Source organism: Embiotoca jacksoni, unplaced genomic scaffold (genome assembly GCF_022577435.1).
Source record: "Embiotoca jacksoni isolate LCO1_2020_lvr unplaced genomic scaffold, fEmbJac1.0.p SCAF_23, whole genome shotgun sequence".
Taxonomy (NCBI): domain Eukaryota; kingdom Metazoa; phylum Chordata; class Actinopteri; family Embiotocidae; genus Embiotoca; species Embiotoca jacksoni.
The window spans coordinates 8355617-8363466 of record NW_027185374.1 but is presented as its reverse complement, the minus strand read 5'-3'; positions in this window follow the sequence as shown (position 1 = coordinate 8363466).

Below are 7850 nucleotides of genomic sequence, written 5' to 3'. Positions count from 1 at the left end.
TGTGTATGTTTATGTGTGTTTTGGTCTTGAGGAAATCTTCAGCATGTCTTAGATGAATCCCCGGGGCTCTCACTCAACCCTGATTGGCTGGTCTGTTTGCTGTGTTTGTTTCCACAGCGACAGAGCTGTCACTGCCTCCTACCACCCAGGTAGAGCTGTCAATCACACTGGCTCACAGCCAACCACCTGCAGGCCCCACTGCAACCAATCGAAGCCCAGATCCTGAATTAAATAAATATCAAATTGTTATCAGGCATAGATAATACTCAACATAATAATAATAATAACATAATGACATAAGTTAAACTTTTATTAGAAATAAAGGAAAACATGTATCAAGCTTTTGTTTTATGCTGGAAACAACACTGGTTCATAGAAAATGGATTTAGAGGGAAACCATGAAGGATTATTTTAAAAGATGAAATATTTTAGTGCTAAAATTTAGAACAGATATTTTTTTTTAATAACAATCAGGCTTTTGTTTGAAGACAACTGACATATCCAGTTTTTAAACTTTCAGTTTGGATGCTGCTTATTCTGCTTTCTGCAGTCATAACCTAAATCACATCATCACCTCCTCATTGCCCTTTTTATTTATGACATAATTACCCCACAGGGTGTTCCCAAAAGAACCGTAACTGGCTTCAGTCACTCACCCACTTATCCTGTAAGGAACAATCTCAAAGCAAAGAGCAGCCAGTTTACAGTACAACATAAATATGGGGGTTGTTGATGTGACAATAGTTCATTCATGTCCTCATCTAAAGAAGTTGCAATTAAGACAGTCCTGCTGCCGACATAGATAAAAGGAATGGTCATAAAAACTAAAAATAAAGCCTTTTCTATTCTGGAGTTGAGGCGTATCTGAAGGTGATGAAAAGCAAATGTAACACAATATAGAAGTCAGAGTATAATGTCAGAGAACGAGGGCTGTTACATGTTCACAAAAATAGACGAGCACACATGATGTTCAGAGAAGGGAGCAGAGAGAAAGACAGACGGGCAGTCATGATAACAAAAGCCTGGAGGGGGGAGTCTGTATTTGAATTACTGATATATGTTCAGCTGTATGTGTGTGAGCAGTGTGGCAATAATGACCAGAGATTTAATCTGTCGTCCGATTACAGAAACATGTTTGGTTTTAAATGAACGGCGCACACAGTGTTTTTTCGAGTCCTGTACAGCTTTCATCTCATTCACACACCAACTGGAGGCCTTTGACATGCGTGACATTTGCCTAACCTTCAGGAGAAATTTGATACTAACTGTCCTCCCGACATGTACTTAGTGTGACCACGAGCCACAAAAGCCACCTCCTTCGAGCCGGATTTGAACCAGCGACTTAAGGATGTCTGTTTCTATCCCTCTACAGTCCTGCGCTCTACCAGGAGCTCATGTCTGTTGTAAATGCACACGTCAGTGACCCAATCGCGAGCGGCCGAGTACCAAATCCATCTCACTCACTCACCGATACAACACATCGGCTTAGGCATAAAAGGAAATTTAAGCTCTGAACTGCATCTCAAATCACCTACTTCCACTTACTATTCTGAGTGCATAAGCATGTTCACACTGTCAAGTATGTAAACATGCAGTGCAGTATGAGTGCCCTGATGGTGAACTCATACTGGTCCACAATTTAAGTGTGAAATCGTGGACACTCATGACCTTCAACAGTCACCATAGTAGCGCGAAGGGAGAGACCACGGCCGGATTTTCAAACCGCGGCGGCCGAAGAAGCTCCAGCTGTTGCAAAACGCAGAACTATACGAATACTGGTCATACACGTCCACACAGAGGTGTTTAGTTTTCCACTACACTGCTGTTGGATGGAAGCCATCAGCATGTTTATTGTTGAAAAAAAGGCAGGAAAAGTAAAATGACCAAACAGAGCCGGCAGATATGTTTCCAAGTGATGCACTAAACTTTTACAGGGATTTCCGGTAAGGGCAGTTTGTGACAACGCTATCCTGTCGAAGTCATCCACCAAGTAAATGTGTTGCATAAGACACTGCACTACTGTCCAACTGATCAGCAACTCAGTGTGAACCAGAAAATCAACCCACCAACTGGTTTACTGCTGAAAAAGACACATCCTTAGAGCCAGATTTGAACCAGCGACCTAAGGATGTCTGTTTCTATCTCTCTACAGTCCTCCTCTCCACCAACTAAAGTATCGAAGAGGTCAGAAGAGCTGCTGTACGTAGATAACAACGATGTGATCAGGGGTTCAGTTATTATTGAGCACAGAGTCAGTGACTGAGCAGAATAACTGGGCTGTCGTCCTTCTCACCACATGTGTGTTTTCTGGTTTTTATTTACAGCCTGAAGGGACGCGAAGGAGAAGACAAATAGGCATTTTCTGACTGTTCAGGCATTTTAATGCACAACTGAAAAACACTAGTGCGGATGCAAAGGTTTTAACATCTTAACAACCTTTTCAAAGTCTCCAAATCCACAACACATATGCTGGCGGCAAACTGGATGCATCTGTTTTTGCTGAGTGAATGTGATGTGTTCGGTCTGTGGTCTTAGTTAGTTTGTGTCATTGGGAATGTGAATGTGTGTGTGTGTGTGTGTGTGTGTGTGTGTGTGTGTGTGTGTGTGTGTGTGTGTGTGTCGTGTTAATCCATGTCCTTGCTCAGCAGTCACACAGCCTGCTGTACACACAGAGCGCAGTTTGTCCCGAGGGCTACAGTATCTTCAGTGTGTTTGTGTGCCTGCTGAACTGAATACTGTAAAGCCTTTTTACACTGTTATCACTGATCAATAATAGTGATCAGAGGCCATTTATCAATACTGCTCCATCTGCTACCATTTGGCCAGAGCAAATACACAGGTTGGACACTCACAGCTGCTCTGTGCAGTGTTTGAACAGCGTTACATCGCTAATTTCAAGATATATTACAACAATATGGACGTAGAAGAAGATCTTTAAATACACTGAAATATACAAACACATAACAGACAACACACACACACACACACACACACACACACACACACACACACACACACACACGGGCCTACAGTATAAACCCATCATTAATGCGTTGAGCAGGATGTTGCTGTGACCTCTCTTTTTAGGCCTGACCCCAGCAGATGACCCTGGAGAGGGATTAGTCTCTGATATGCCTAATTAACCCCACAGCACACCGCTACGACTAGAGCAGCAGCTACTCAGAAACACTACAACACCCTGCCCCTGCTATGTTTATATTTTATTTCTCTCTTTCTTTCAATTGCTTTGGGTTCAATCTTCAGCTTTCATTCATTTTCTTAAAATAGAAAATGGAAAACGTCTTAAACCTGCAGAATCCATCCTCATACCCCCCCCCAAAAAAACCTCACTTTCAAATCTACCTAGAATGTGTCTCTGATCCCCAGCTCCAAAAAAGTTTTCCAGACACCCCATCCACCTTGACCCATCCATTAATACTCCCCTGGCCTGAGCGAAGCCCTCTCTAATCCCAGCGAAGCCTAAACAAGTGTATTTTGACTGGGGTTTGCCGAGAGGAAGCAGAGGTTGGGTTTCCACAGGAGTTTTAAAGCGACAAAAACATCCACAGTGAGATCTGCGGAAATGAGTCTGGTAACATAACACACATGCACACGCAGACTCACACTGAGGTGAAACACACACGGGGAGACCAATCAGCTTCCACGTTCACCTATTGGTGGAAATCCAGTAATTTATTCATCAATCAATCAAACTTTTTCATTACATTTCATAAAAACACGCACCCACACACACCCCTCAACCCCCTACACACACCCCTCAACCCCCTGCACACACACACCCACACACCCCTCAACCCCCTACACACACACACACACACACACACACACACCCAATCCCCTACACACACACACACACACACACACACACACACACACACACACACACACACACACGCGCGCGCGCGTAAATACGCACACAGCTGAGCTCCTAATCACAGTCACACACAGTACAGTATGTAAAGTATCCTGGGTTAGGCTCAGACGACGCAATTCAACACCCAACTACGAAACAGTTGCACTGAACCAGACTCTATTTAGAGTGTTGCCAAGCAACACATCTCCAAGCTTTGATTTTTAATAGGCTGTTCGGTAAGCTGAGGAAGATCTATTTACCAATAGAGTTACGTGTCAGATACTAACTCTTCCTCTTACTGACTACCATCCTGTTCACACCTCTTTGGGTCTTTCATGTGTGTAATAGTTGCACAAGCACATTTGTATTATTTATTCCTGTTTAGTCCGTTTTGGGTTTACTATGAAACATAACACAGACGACTGCAGTGTCATTTTCATCAACAAAAACAACGACTGAATATATCTGTTGACAATATATTGTCTGGTTTGAAACAGATTTTTACACTAAATTAACCTTCAATTCACAAAGAATGAAAGTATAAGAAGCAAGAAAAAGGCAGCATGCTGACATTAATAAAAAGGTCAGTTGGTGTGATCGAGTTCTGTGGACGTGGATGTAAAGTTAGCGTTTTAAAGGATAAATCAATTAACTGAAAGTCTGTCTGATGTATTATTGCAGAGCAACGTCACATGGACACTGTGTGAGAAAAAGTGGAGTGCCAGCTCTAACCATGGTAGCTGTAAGCAAGAAAAGATGGCAACAACTGCAACCTTGAAAGCTTGAAAGATATAAAAATCGAAAATGCAGGATGAAAATGAAATGAACATGTCTTTTGTTTTTGTTGACCAAAACTACACTACAACTAATAAATATTAAATGACAACAATTTGACAAACGTTGATGAACATTTTCATCAAAAGACAAAAACAAAATCAACCTCAGGTGTCAAAGTTAACAAAAGCCTGAAGAGAGTAATCAACCATCAACAAACACACACTCAACGCTTGCAACATTTCAAAGGGAGCAGACCTCCACAGCAACACACAGGAAACCAAACTGGTCCTTTTCACACGTCAGCTTCACTGTACGTGCGTGTGTGCGTGTGCGTGTGTGTGTGTGTGTGTGTGTGTGTGTGTTTGAATCTCTTCACAGAGACGTATGGGTGCCTTTACGGTTTTTCCCAGCTGTATCGTTTTGATAACTGAGTGGTTGTGAATGCTTGGCTTTGTCTGCATTGCTGTATTGAAAGCATATGTGTGTGTGTCTTTGAGTATAGGCCATCGGCTGAGGCCAGTGTCAGCCTCGCAGGTGTGAAGGTGTGAAGGAAATGTGTGCTGCACTGTGTGTGTGTGTGTGTGTGTGTGTGTGTGTGTGGGTGTGGGTGTGAGGGTGTGTGTGTGAGAGTGTGTGTGTGAGACCATGTGTACCTGTGAGCGTGGGTGAGTGTGAGACAGTCCAACCCCACACACACCTCACACTCTCACGCTAACACCTGACAGATAAATATAATCGCATGTTTGTTTGTGCGTGATTGTTGGCTTTTTTTTTTAATTTCTGAAACCTCTTTGTTCGACTGTAGAAGCGTGTCCCACTTTCAGGACACGCTTGTCAATCAAAAATCATGATAAACTTTTTCTTCTCTCTGTTTTTGAACGTTTTTCTGTCTTTTTTTTTTTTTTTTTGGGTGGTCACCTCTGTGATGATAGGGAGGGTGTCCCTGGTGGGGGAGGGCAGAGAGGACAGAGGGGGGTAACTGCTTATTACAGGCATCCAGAGAGTAGCACAGATGGTTAGACACTGGTCAGTGTTACACAGCAAAAGGCTGTAAAAACAGATATGAGAAAACCATATGTGTGTGTGTGTGTGTGTGTGTGTGTGTGTGTGTGTGTGTGTGTGTGTGTGTGTGTGTGTGTGTGTGTCACTTAGGAACGCATGCACACTCTCACACAGATGCACACATGCGTGCAGCACTTTCACATTCATGTGGACATTTGTGCCATGTGTGATGAGAGGAAAGCAACAGGGGGATAACAGACGGTCAAAAAGCGAAAGGCACAATTTGGGATCGTACACACACACACACACACACACACACACACACACACGGAGAGAGGGAGAGAGGGAGAGAGAGGCTGTGGGTTCTTTTTCTTATTGTAAAAATGTGCTCACCACATTAGCTTCTGAGATCTTTGGATGGTGACTGTCAATAAATTAAAGTGAAATATATATATAAAAAAAAAATCATTTTAGGAAAAAAGGATCCCAAGAAGTAGGACAAATTTTACTATCTGGACTGGAGCTCTGGAATATACATCTGAATATGAATATTTTAGGATTCATCCTTGATTTATTTAAGACTTTTGATGGTGGAATTAAAATCTCAGCAGGTTCAGCTGAGCATTGAGGTCTATTGTCAAGTTAAATCATAAAAACCTTGGGTATGTTACTTATTCACAACTTTATGACGCATTTGTGTCCACTATTTGAAACACATGTTCAGGGATATAGGGATTTAAATATAAAATTGCTGACACTGTACAGACTAGAGCTGCATGTTATTTTCCAGGTGTTCATACTTTAGCTGTGCAGGGTGACATGAGCTGGATTTCTGGATCAATAAGGTGAAAACGTAAAATGATAAGACTTCGGAATCGTTTTCTTAAAATGTCAGAAAACAGGATAAAGAAGGTAAAGAAGGTTTTTCTCTGAAGTAAATTGCAGAGCTCTCCATAGGCTGCAGAACTTGATGCTGTTATTCAGGAAGCTGAATCACAAAACATATCTGGCAACAATTTATCCTGCAGTATTTACACAATTAGAAAGATATTTGATAGATTTGAAGAAAAATGATTGAGGGATATCCTGCTGAAACCAAAATTACAAATGTCAAGTCAAGCATATTTTGGCATTGAACCTCATGTTAAAGCAAATATATCAAGAAATCAAAGACCTGTAGTTGCACAGTGGAGAACAGGAATCCCTCTTCTGCCATTTGAAGTTGGCAGTTATGAAAATATTCAGGAGGACGACAGGCTGTGTGACTTGTGTGATTTAGGAGAGCCTGAGAATAACATTTCCTTTTTGTAGTTTATTACGATGAATTAAGGATTTTTATTCTGTCTCCAGTTTGTGTTATTGATGGTGTCTTGTAAGCCTATTTAGGTTGGGCATATTGTTTATGCATGACAAAATTAAACATTACAAGCAGTCTGATGATCGGACAGTTTTACATTAGTTACTTTAATTTACCCGTAGAACAAAATAAATGCATTAATTGTGAAAATGTATCTTGCATTTTTGAATGATAATTTTTTTCTGTAAAATGAGGGATTATTAGCTTTTCAGATTTGTGCAGACATGTCATATTAGTGCAATTTACTTGTGCGACATCCAATGTTGTAAAAGTTTAATACTAAAATGTCAGTACAATGGCAGATGAATAATCTGTAAATGTTGTGCATCATTTCATACACTTTAGCAGTATATCTACATTTTGTGTCCTTTAAAACTTGCGTCATAATATAAGCTTTGCAGATTTTTATGATGATGGATGTGTGTGTATATAATGGGAACAAACGCACCAAATACATTTTAAATCTGCAGCCGTGACAGAAACAGAGAGACAGACAGACATGTGATATTAAAAATATTAAACATTAAATGTCAGGTTAAAATGCTACTGCAATAAATTAAGACTTGCTTTTTTTTTTTTTGTCCTTGTTGTCGTCCCATCAGGACAAAACATAGACCGACATCCCAGATTATAAAAAGAGCAAAATAACTGCGCGGAGCATCAACAAGCTCTTTTTTCCCAGCGGTGCTGTCAGCACCCTCAGGATCCGGGTGACACATCAGTTCACTGGAACCACAGACAGGCGCCAAGGACGAGTCTAATCTGCTCGCACATCTCTGTCTCTTTCTCTGCTTTGGTCTGTTCAGCTCTCTGGATTCGCTTCACTCACACCCTGCTTAC